The sequence below is a fragment of the Trichechus manatus genome, unplaced genomic scaffold (assembly GCF_000243295.1).
Source record: "Trichechus manatus latirostris isolate Lorelei unplaced genomic scaffold, TriManLat1.0 scaffold00224, whole genome shotgun sequence".
Lineage (NCBI taxonomy): Eukaryota > Metazoa > Chordata > Mammalia > Sirenia > Trichechidae > Trichechus > Trichechus manatus.
The window spans coordinates 273,018-285,383 of record NW_004444160.1 but is presented as its reverse complement, the minus strand read 5'-3'; positions in this window follow the sequence as shown (position 1 = coordinate 285,383).

The following is a 12,366-nucleotide window of genomic DNA, read 5'->3' as shown; positions in this document are numbered from 1 at the left end:
GAGTTCCATTAATAACTAACAAGAGTAGTTCTGTAGTGTGATGATGGGAAAATTTTGATTGGAGTGGATTCCAGAGAGAACTGGGGAACGTGAATCTGGGAGTTCTTTGTATAATTCTTGCAACTTTTCTGTAATTTGAAATCATTTCAAAATATAACTTTAAAAACAAAACAAACTAAAAAATGAATTAGAGGAGAAGAATTAAGGAAAATGACTGTAAATAACTGTTTCAAGGAATTTTTCTGTAAGAGGAAGGAAAAGAATTAGAATCTGGAGAGAGTGGAGTTTAGAGGATGTTGTTTTGTTTTGCGTATGATAAGAGAAATAGAAATTTTTTTTTCTGCTGATTTAGGGGAAAAAAAGAGGGAGAATTGCTGGAAGAATATCCTTTGATAGCTGAGAGGCGGTGGAATCTCCTGCACCAGTGGAGGGGTTGGCCTTATCTAGGAGCATGGTTATTACACTCATTGTAACAGGAAAGAAGATAGAGTATATGGGCACTAATGCAGACAGCTGGGTGGGTGGGATAGTGAGAGCCTGTGGAAGTTCTTCAACAGCTTCAATTTTCTCTGTAAAGTAGGAAGCAAGGTCAACATATGAGAATTTGGATGGGAGGGATGTGTTGGAGGTTTGAAGAGAGAAGAGAAAGTGTGAAATAGTCATCTAGGAGAGTGGGAGAATGAGAGGATCAGGGAAATACAGTATGATAGTTGGCCGACATTTAATAGTCCACTTGAGCTTCATGGTGATGTATTTAAAGTGAGGACACTAAGCATTATTGGTTTTTCTCTATCCATATTCAGCTGCCTGCATTCAGGCGTTGTGTACACAGTGTTGCATTAAACCAGGGTTTTGGTTCAGCTAAGTGAGTAGAACTAATGTTGTTGTGTGCTGTCAGGTCGATTCTTATAAAGACCCCGTGTGATAGAGTAGAACTACCCCGTAGGGTTTCCTAGGCTGCAACTTTTACAAGAGCAGATAGCCAGGCCTTTCCTCCCGCAGAGCCCTGGGTGAGTTTGAACCGTCAACTTTTCGATTAACAGTTTAGCACTTAACAATTGTGCCGCCAGGGCTCCTAGAAGTAATGTAGTGGAGAATATATTCAAGGTAGTGATTATAGTTACTGGAATTTAAGCTTAGGAAGTTGCAAATGTTAGGCGCAAAGGTTTGCTCAATTATCTATGCAAGATGAAATGGTAATTTTTAGTATTTATGTGTAAAGCTGTGTTACATAGTGTTAGAGAAGCATTCTATTTAAATATTTAGGAAACAGAATTAGTAGGAACACCTGGTTCTAAACGTCTTATTTACTTAGTAAATTTATGAAGACAGCAGCATTTTTTTTTTTTTTTTTTGGTTTTCTCACTTTTTAAAAATTTTTTTTATTGTACTTCAGGTGAAGGTTTACAGAACAAATAGTTTCTCATTTAACAGTTACTACAAATGTTGCCCTATGACAATGGTTAACAATCTCACAACACATCAACACCATCCTTACTCAACCCTGGGTTCCCTATCACCAGCTTCCTTGTCCCCTTGACAGCAGCATATTTTAAGTAGCACACTTGAATATAAGGTTGGTGGTTGTTATTTTTCAATTTGAAAGCTTTTTAAAATACCATTCCATATCATTGTACAAACTAAGCCTTGATTTTATGTTCAGAACTCACAAATCCACTGTAACTATGTTATCTGAGCTTTACAATTAAACGTGGTTTTAATTTTAAAATATTTTCCCTTTGTATCGTTGCTAGTTTCAAGTATAGCCATTTTGACGACAGCCACATATTTTGTTGAACAACAGTGCAGGTATTTCTGTTGATTTTCCATATTTCTCTATCACTCTATCAAATTCCTCATTGAATTAAATGAAATCCACCAACCATGTAGTAACTGGGTGCTAGTTGATTTTTTTTAATAACAAGTTATTTTTTAAAATTTCCAAACAATAGTTTCATAAGTTTTGACAATAGAGAAAAATTGAACATGAAATAAAATCTCAACAAATCTAAAACTTTATTAGTTCAGATACTCACTCAACTTTTAATGTAACTGCAGAAAGAATTGAATGTTTTTCTTTTCTCAGTTTTCTTACTATAATAATATGGGAAGTATAACCAGTAGTGAAGGAAGTCATACTTTATAGTTAACGTGAGGTGTAATTGACCATTAGAAAACAGAGAGGAATTCTGAAATAGAGAATTGAGAATTAAACTCCATTAAGCCTATTTTTTAATAATCACTTTAATTCTGAATATTTCAATTCTGATTTTTCAGTTGCGTATTCATAGACATGTTATTAATATGCAACTTAAAAAAAATAAAGTTCAGTGACTTCAAATTCAGGAACAAATTAGTGGTGATGGTGCACTCCTGTTTCAACAGCTAGTGGAAAGTGTGAATTTAATCAAATGATGGTTAGAAAGACCAGGATGAGAAATGAGACAACTGATTTTGTTCCAATTTAACTTAAGCTATGGCTCATAAAAGAAATGTGTTAATTTTTTAACTAACCTGTATGATAGTCAAGATTACTTCTAACCCACCAGAAACCTCTGTGACTATTCCTTAAAATAGATTTTGACCTATTATAGTGATTATAGTGATTATAGTGCAGTTGTCAGCACTCTGAGATTCTTGTTTAAATTGCCATTAGAACTTCAAAACACAAAATTAGGGAAGATGGTTGGAAGTGTTTACTCCATATGTCTGGTTGTTGGGTGCCTAAGTATCATAGTCTAGGAATAAATCTGATTTGTACAAATTATTTTAAACAAATCAGAATTTAGATATTATCTTGAAGTACATTTTGTTCAGATGCTGAGTTACTATTTGCATTAATCTGCTGACAATAATTAGCCAGTAAAAGATATTTATAAAATCATGCTATGTGTAGAGTATATATTACAGGCGATTTACTCTATTAAAAAATAAATGTTCTGTAACAAAACAAAATGGAATTATTTGACTAGGAGTCACCACTGGGAAACTCAGGCATTATGATTATTTTTTATTCTGAGGCAACAGCTAATCATTTGATTATGATTCAGTTTTAAAATAATCTTTATGTTATGCAAACCAATTGGCCACCAGGGCTCCTAATTGAAATATAACCACATACGAATGCCTTTGGAATACCACTGCTTTTGAAACTGAGTCAAATTTTAAACATAATTGTGATATTTCAAGTAAGCCTTTGGTTCTGCTCCAGGCTCTTAATGATGACAGCTGAGCTCCTTCAGGCAGGAGGCTTCCTTGCAGGGTGGGGTGCCTCTGGGCACTTATCAGCGGAGCTGAAGAGCTTTGTAACACTTGCCTGAGCAAGGAAGAGGCCAGGCCAAGGTCCAAGGGCTGAGAGAGAGGCCTGCCTGTGGGCATGGCTGAGAGGAAACTGTCCTGATCAAAGAACTGTCTCCTGAATGGTTCCTGTTACCTCCAAGTTGATCTTGATCCTTAATTATAACCTGTTACTTCCTTAATAAATCTCATAATTCTGAGTATGATCTGTGAGTTCTGTATGGCTATTGCAATGAATTATCGAACCCAGCAGAGAAGTAGAGAGTGCTGTGGGAGGGACGGCTGGTGTCAGAATTGGTAAAAAGTTTGGAGAGTAGAGGTATGTCTAACCTCTACTTCGTAAGAGTCAGCTTTGTGCTGATGCTGATGCTGATATTGATTCTCTCTCCTCCTCCTGAAGATAGGCAAGGTCTCATGCCATGCCATTTTTACAGGTATCTTGCCATCATATAAACCTATAACTTAGTAAGCTTCACTATGGAAGTTACTGATAATAGAGATTGTTAGAGGATTTTTATTTACCTCTCCTGCTGTTCGAGAGGGGGAAAACTAAAGAGCTCTGCTTCTTGAGGTGTCTGCTACTGTTTCTTAACTTCAGGTTTGTGGAAGTGGATGCCTACAATGACAGTAACATTTAGTTTATCAGAAACTAGACCAACCAATACTTTCATTTCCTAAACATTCTCAGTTCGGGCCTTCTTTCCTAAACATTCTCAGTTCGGGCCTTCTACAATAGTCAGGCAATTTAGCGTAATGGGTAAAAGACTTAAATCAAATAATTAGAATACATAGGTTGTAGCCCTACAATATTATTTGGTAGCTTTGTGACCTTGGGCAAGTTATTAACCTCTCCAATCCTTCATCTGTGAAATAGAGATGGCAACATCTGCCTGCCTTACAAGATTGTTGTAATGATCAAATAATGTACAATTAGTATTTTACAGTGTTTTGAAAACTATAGAGCACTAAACAATTAAAAAAGTATAGATATAGACATAGAAATATATATATATATATAGATACAGATATAGATGATAGAGATATAGCTACATACCAGTACTTGAAGTATCTAAACAAATAGTTCTTTAACTGTCATTGCTGAATCTGAATTTATAGGAATACGTGGAAAATAGTAGCTTGTAGCAAATTAAACTTGTGTTTATACTTTTTGTGTTAACTAAATATGAATGCTTATTTTAAAAAAGGGAGCACTTCTTAGCATAGAATAATTTGAAATATCTCCCCAAAGCAGGAAATGTGCTTAAAGTTCATGAGAACATGTGACCTTCACCTAGGGTCAGCCATAAGAAAAATTCTGATGTGAGTAAAATTAGTCTCCGATGATCTCACTTTCCTCTGGTCTGCATATGCATAGAGTTCTCATGTTACCATTCTCCTGCCCTATAGGAGCCAAATCTGATGAACTCATTCATATTGTTAGGACTTCTTAGCTATTCCTCCTGGTGGTATTTGCCTGTAAATGAATTCTCAAATGGAATTTTGCTTAAACCTGATTTTCTTTCTTGCTGAAACCTCACCTTCATATTGCACTTTGACATTTATCCTTCTGGGGATAACTACAAATAGGACACTTCTATGTTATTTTGAAAACAGTGCTTCTTTCTTTTGGATCATTAGCTCAAATTGGCCTCAGCTAGTGGACCTAGTTATAGTGTTGGCCTGAGTTAGAAGTTATATGGATGGGTCTGATTAAGCTCTTTTCATTTCTAATTCTGAATTTGGTGTTGAATAATTTGCATATTTCTACTGGATTATCAACTCCTTTTTCAGTTCTTAATATTGTAAATTTAAAGTCATTTTTTATTTTTCAGGTTCCAATTTGACTTGTCAAAATATCAAGTCATGCCTTCTTTTTATGTATACAATCTATATTATTGATAATGATGACACTCCATCTGTCTTCTACATATGGTGGAGGAGGGCTTTATTTATAACTCTCAGGTGAGACATGGGTTATTAACACCGTTATTACATGGGATGGCTTCCGGACCCAGAACAGACCATTTTAGCACATCAAATCCATGTCAATATCATTGATATTTTTGAAATCCATTTTAACATTTTTATTCACATATCATCTTAACTGAGTGTTTTCAGCTTAATCCCTCAGTTTAGGAATACCTGGATATTTATAGGCTTATCACATTTTACCAGATTATTAGCAGCTTCATTTTTGAATTGAATGTATACATACCATCCCGCTTACATACCACCAGCACCATTCCCTAACTCATGTACCCATGCACTCTAGTGTGAGTCAAGTAAGAGATTCAAAGTGATTAACTTTTTAGTAGACTTATTTGATGACTATACACAGGTCATAATCATTAATGGTAGTATACTGAGCATATATTGGGCTCACTTCCATATCAGTTTGTTCTCAATCAGAAATTAATCATCAGTTTGTTCTCTGACACTCAAATAGAAGATTTGGCTTCACTCTTCGTTAAGCCATGAACAGAATCCAAAACAATTTTCTAACCACTTTGCTAAGTCAATTTCAAGAAGTATTCCTTAAAGAAATGTTGAAATACATTTCCCTCTTAAATAAGACAAAGTATTAAAAGTTTAAAATAACTCACTATTTTGGGAAAAAAATGAGAGTAATTGAATAAATTTTAAAAAATCAAACAACTCATTTATGTTATAAAAAATAAATTTGAAATATGCCTGGAAGGAATGTGCATTAATATTGCTGTTTCACTTCACACAATGTGATTGGTAACCATTTGATTTTCTATTGTTTATCTAATGCTGCCATCTAGTGAGCATATGAAACAGTGAGTGTACAGTTTCTTCCAGAAATTTCAATGCTTATTACAACAGGATTTTACACACACACGAAAGAATGTCTTAAAAATGATATACATATGTGTTTTATACAGAAGATTAAGGGTAAAATAAGAATTCTGAGTCCAAAAGGTAAACAACATTTTCATTTTGGGGAAAATACCTTTTATAAAGTTATACTATTTTTATTCTAGCTGTTTTATTTGTCTTGAATTCAATTTCAGCCAATACTTTTTACTTTCTTTAATACAGTATGGTTTGTTTTATAAAGGGAGGTTGATTTTGGTGCTGTAATAAATATGAAATGACTTTTCTATATTCCTCTATTAATAATAATTGAATCACCAAGGCCTAATATTGCATATTTGAAATATAAGCATTACGATTATATCTTCTGGAGCATATGTTTGGCTTTATTATAGACCTAGCTAATTCTTATTGTAGACTATACAGAGCACACTGCACTATCTTAGTATTTCTAATTTACTACTGTTTTTAGAATTGTGGCATGTACTCAGTTTTATACTTGCAAAGCAGTTGGCTATATATACTTTAATTACATGAATAACATATCAGACCAGCAATAACTGAAATTCATTGTAACATGCAATAGAACACTTTAGTTGTTATTAATATCACCTTCATTTTACTGAGTGCCTTAAAGTTGAACTTAAATGTAATTCACATACTTCTAGTTGGCTAATGTATCACTAGTTGAGCTATAGCATTAAGCATTGGAAAAATCACGGACAATTACAGCAAGACTGTTCTGGGTTTGAATCCCAGATCTACTAGTTTCAAAACTCCCCTAAGTTAGCTGCACCTGAAATTCATTGTACCTAAAACTAGGGCAATTCAAAAGGTTCCCAAATAATTGAACCAGAGCACCCTGGCATACGTAACGATATTTTTGCCTGGTTCATTAAATTCATTAAAAAATTAGTTCAGTTCTGCAGTGCTTTATTGCCTATCTGTATTCATTATAGCTATTAGAGGTTAAAACACCTAGCAGAGTCTGTGGAACATAACATAGGTACTCAATGAATGCTAACGCTCTTTAATATTATAATTAAAGACATTTAACTAAACCCTGGTGGTGTAGTGGTTAAGTGCTGCAGTTGCTAACCAAAAGTTGACAGTTCAAATCCACCACGCTCTCCTTGAAAACCTTATGGGGCAGTCTACTATGTCCTATAGCGTCACTATGAGTCAGAATCGACTTGATGGCAATGGATTTGGGTTTTTTTGGGGGGACATTTAACTGTATAAAGCCTAAGACATCAGAGCATTTAAGAAAAGAAAACAAAACACATTACAACTGCTATAAAACTGCAAGTCGTTGCAACCTGTATTCTGGTATATTTTTAACAATCAGTCTTTGGGGGAGACCCTGTTTTGTAGTATTTCAGGATTTCAAGCTACCAACATGATGTCAACTGCCTTGCAAAGTTCCAGAACATTTAACAATTGGTCCTTGTGAGTTAGTACAAACCAGCTCCAACACAACACTAATTTGAATTTTGTGTCTTAACTGCCCTATCAGACATTTCCGCCTGGGTATCATTCTGTCGTTTCATTCTTTCATTAGCATTGTATGTCGTTCTGAGTCTCAGGATCAAAATGCTGTATTTGTTGGAGTGGCTATGGTGACTAGGCACACAGCATCAATTCTTCCATCTTTTTCAATCAACAGAGATTGGAAAACTAAAAACTACATTTTACAAACTACCTTGCTGCTAGAGTTCAGGATGCTATTATGTTCGGCCCATCACATGGACTTGCATGAGATGGTTAAGTAAAAACATTTTGTTTTCCTAGAGTAGCATTAGCAGATGTCCCAGTATTGGGTTACCAGCTCTGTGGTTATCCAGAGACGGGTGAGGCTTGGGAATTTCATTATCTTGGTGTGAATTGTAGTGGGCATAAAGTGGTTTCAGAGGCCACAGCAGTTGCAGTGGCTTCCTGATTATGCAGGCTTCCCTATTGTGGTTGTCTCCTGATCATGGCAGCTTCCTGATTGTGGTGCTGTCAATCTGACTTTGGAGCTCCTTGGCTATAATGGCAGCTTTTCAATTTGGCAGGCAGTTTTCTGACTCTGGAAGCTCTCTATTTAGCCGGTCACTCTAACCAGAAAAATCACAACTTCCCTTGAAAATGATGTGCTTATGCTTGTCTTTATACTTTTGCTCACCTTTCTTGATCCAGCATTTTCCTTCAGTTACTGACCCATTTCTCTGTTACCCTTTACAGCTAGGATTTTTAAAATGTACATGCATGTTGTCTATACTTCCTCACATCCCATATGCATTCTTTAATTCACTCTAATCAGCCTTCTCCTCTGACTATTATACTAAAATTTCTCTTCATAAGGTCATTGATGATCTTTGTGTTGTCAAATCTAAAGGGTACTTTCCAGACCTCATTCCAGGAAAACATGGTCTAAAGATTAAGCCAAGAGTGTGACTGTAAAATCCTTTGTTATGACCTCATAAAAATCTAAGGTAGGCCTTCAGAGAATAGTTCAGGCAGACAAAGGTCCCTGTACAGAGTTTACTGGGCATGACTTGTACTCAAGGAGCAGTGCTTAAGAAACTATACCTGAGGAGCCTCATCTGTAACAAGACCTGAATTAGATGATGAGATTCTGGGCTTTTAGTTCATTCTGTAATAGGATGAGCCTTGTATATGCCTTGAGAGGGTTTGAATATATTTTAAAAGTGGAAAAGAGACATAAATAATTTGTTGCCAGAAGAAGGCACAATCTGGTATTTTTAAATTAAGTCAACAAATTATTTGATACTGCTCCCTTCAAGAGGTACATGCTAATTCCCCTACCATTTAGAACGTTCTGAAATTAGTGACTCACTTCTAGTGAAAAGAGTAAAATAGAAATGACAATATGTGACTTAGGAAACTAAGTTACAAATGGCACTGCAATTTCCTCCTTGTTCTCTCTCTCAGAGAGAGACTGGGGTAAATTAGCTGCCATGGTTTTAGAAGAAGCTCACATGGAGAGAAACTGAGGCCTCCTGCTAACAATCCCCAAGGAACTGAAGCTTCCTGACACCAGCAATGTAAATGAGTGAGCCATCTTGTAAGCAGATCCTCCAGCCCCCGTCAAGCCTTCAGATAACTACAGCCCTAACAGCTTGACTGTAGCCTCAAGAGAGACTCTGAGCCAGAACAACCCAGCTAAGCTGCTCTCAGATTCTTGACCCTAAGTAACTGTGAGATAATGAATGTTTGTTCTTTTAAGCTGCTAAATTTTAGATAATTTATTATGCAGCAATAGAGTACTATAATACAGATTTTGTTTTAAACACAATTGAGCAATCCTGCTTTCTTGAAACACCCTTATTGATTTCTAGAAATTAGACTCTCGTGGCTTTCTCCTCCCTCTCTGGCTACTTCTTCATAGTTGAATTTATCATCCTCTTTCTGACCACTAAATATTTGAATCTGTGTTCATCTGGTCTCCTCTAGCTCTTCATCTCTTTTATGTCTATACGCCAACCCTAAGTGATCTCCTCTAGACTGATGATTTTATGCATAATATGTATAAAGATTTTTCTTAAATTTATATCTCCAGCCCAGATTCTCACCTGAACTCCAGGCTCATGTCTCATTGAAATTTCCACCTGGGTGTCTCACAGAATGGAGATGTGTCAACAACTTGTGTTCTGCCCCCCTAAATCTATTCCTCTTTCATTCTCCCCTGCCTCAGGAAATGGTACTTCTATCCACTCAATTGCCCAAACCAGCAACTGTACTATCCTTGACACTACTCTTACCTCCCACACTCATCACTAAATTGTGTTAATTTTATTTTCAGAATATATTTTAAGTACATTTACTTGTTGCCAACTCCCTGTTATCACTCTAGTCCAAATCACTATCATCTCTAGCTTCAGCTCCTATAAACATCCCCTAATTAGTCTTCCCTTTTTTTCCCTCTTTCATTCCAGGATGTTGTCTACATATAAGTCAGAGTGATCGCATTATTTTATCTTTGAACAATAACCAAAACACCATTACTACATTTAATGAATAAACATTACTTCCTTATACTCAGATATTCAGTGTTCAAACATTAATTCTATAATATCATCTATTCAACCAATAGAAATCAGCTCAACTGATACTTCCTCAAAAAGGCATTCCTTGTTTCTCCAATCTAAATTAGCCCCCTTACATTATTCCTTCTTATGGTCCCCTGTTTGCCCTTCTTAGCACTTAACACTGCTTGGTATTAGATATTTAATTTGGAGATTATTTAACGTTTATTGCCCTCACTTGAGAATGTTGGGACCATGTCTATTTTGTTCACTACTGTATACTTAGTACCTAGCTCAGTGTCTTGCAGTTAATAGGTACTCATTAAATATTTCTTTAATAAATGAATCATGCTGTCTCTGCTTACATTACCTTTCCCTTATCTCTCTGCTGAACTAAATTCTACTAATTCTTAAAAGTTCTATTCAATCTCTATTTCATTTGTGAAATCTTTCTGAATAATTCTAACCAATAAAAATCTCTATCTACTCTCCAAATATTATTTGTACTCTTTTTTGGTCATTTAATCATTGTGACAGAGACTGCTAACTGTTCTCAAAAAATTATGTGTTCCTCTCCTTCCTGGACACATAACTGAACACATTTTTCATCCTCCATTGCAATTAGGTGTGGCCATATGGCTGAATTCTAGCCAATGGAATGTGAGAAAAAATGACATAAGCCACTTCCAAGCCAAGGTTTTCAAGAAGCAGATGTGCGACTCCTATATGCTTTCTGCTTGTCCCATTATGCTGTAGTAGGACAATGAGGACCTAAGGAATGACAGAGCCACAAGACAGAATGACTCTGAGTATCCTAAAAGACATTCCTCACCAAGAGCATATGTTCTGGACAGTTATGTGAGTGAGAAATGCACTCCTCTTGCATTTGAACCATTACACATTTTCATTTCCATTTATTACAGCAGCTAGTATTATACAAATAGAGTCATACATCATCTTGTATTGTTGTTTAGCAGTTTCATGTGTTTATATTTTATATTCCCAATGGGATTATTGCTTTAAGTTAATGAGCCCTAGAACAAAGATTTCTTAATGGTCATAATTTAATTCCAAACTTCTTTTATATTACCTATACTGTTAAGCTCACCACCCATCTTACTGTGTCACCCATGGTGGACAGGTTTCAGCAGAACTTCCAGACTAAGACAAACTAGGAAGAAAGGCCTGGAGATCTACTTCTGAAAATTAGTCGATGAAAATCCTATGTATAAAAACAGAATATTGCATGATATTTATTGTTGTTAGGTGCCATCCAGTCGGTTCTGACTCATAGCAACCCTATGTACAACAGAATGATACACTGCCTGGTCCTGGTCCATCCTCACAATTGTTGTTATGCTTGAGCCCATTGTTGCAGCCACTGTGTCAATCCATCTTGTTGAGCATCTTCCTCTTTTTTGCTGACCCTCTATTTTACCAAGCATGATGTTCTTCTCCAGGGACTGAACCATCCTGATAGCATGTCCAAAGTACGTGAGACGTAGTCTCGCCATCTTTGCTTCTAAGGAGCATTTTGGCTGTACTTCTTCCAAGACAGATTTGTTCGTTTTTTTGGAAGTCCATGGTATATTCAATATTCTTCATCAATACCATAATTCAAAGGCATCAGTTCTTCTTTGGTCTTCCTTATTCATTGTCCAGCTTTCGAATGCATATGAAGTGATTGAAAACACCATGACGTGGGGCAGGCGCACCTTAGTCTTCAAGGTCACATCTTTGCTTTTTAAAGCTTTAAAGAGGTGTTTTGCAGCAGATTTGCCCAATGCAATGCGTCATTTGATTTCTTGACTGCTGCTTCCATGGGCGTTGATTGTGGATCCAAGTAAAATGAAATCCTTGACAACTTCAATCTTTTCTCTGTTTACCATGATGTTGCTTATTGGTCCAGTTGTAAGGATTTTTGTTTTCTTTATGTTGAGGTGTAATCCATATTGAAGGCTGTGGTCTTTGATCATCATCAGTTAACTGCTTCAAGTCTCCTTCTCTTTCAACAAGCAAGGTTGTGTTATCTGCATATGGCAGGTTGTTAATGAGTCTTCCTCCAATCCTGATGCCCAGTTCTTCTTCATATGGTCCAGCTTCTCGGATTATTTGCTCAGCATACAGATTGAATAAATATGGTGAAAGGATATAACCCTGACACACACATTTCCTAACTTTAAACCATGCAGTGTCCCCTTGT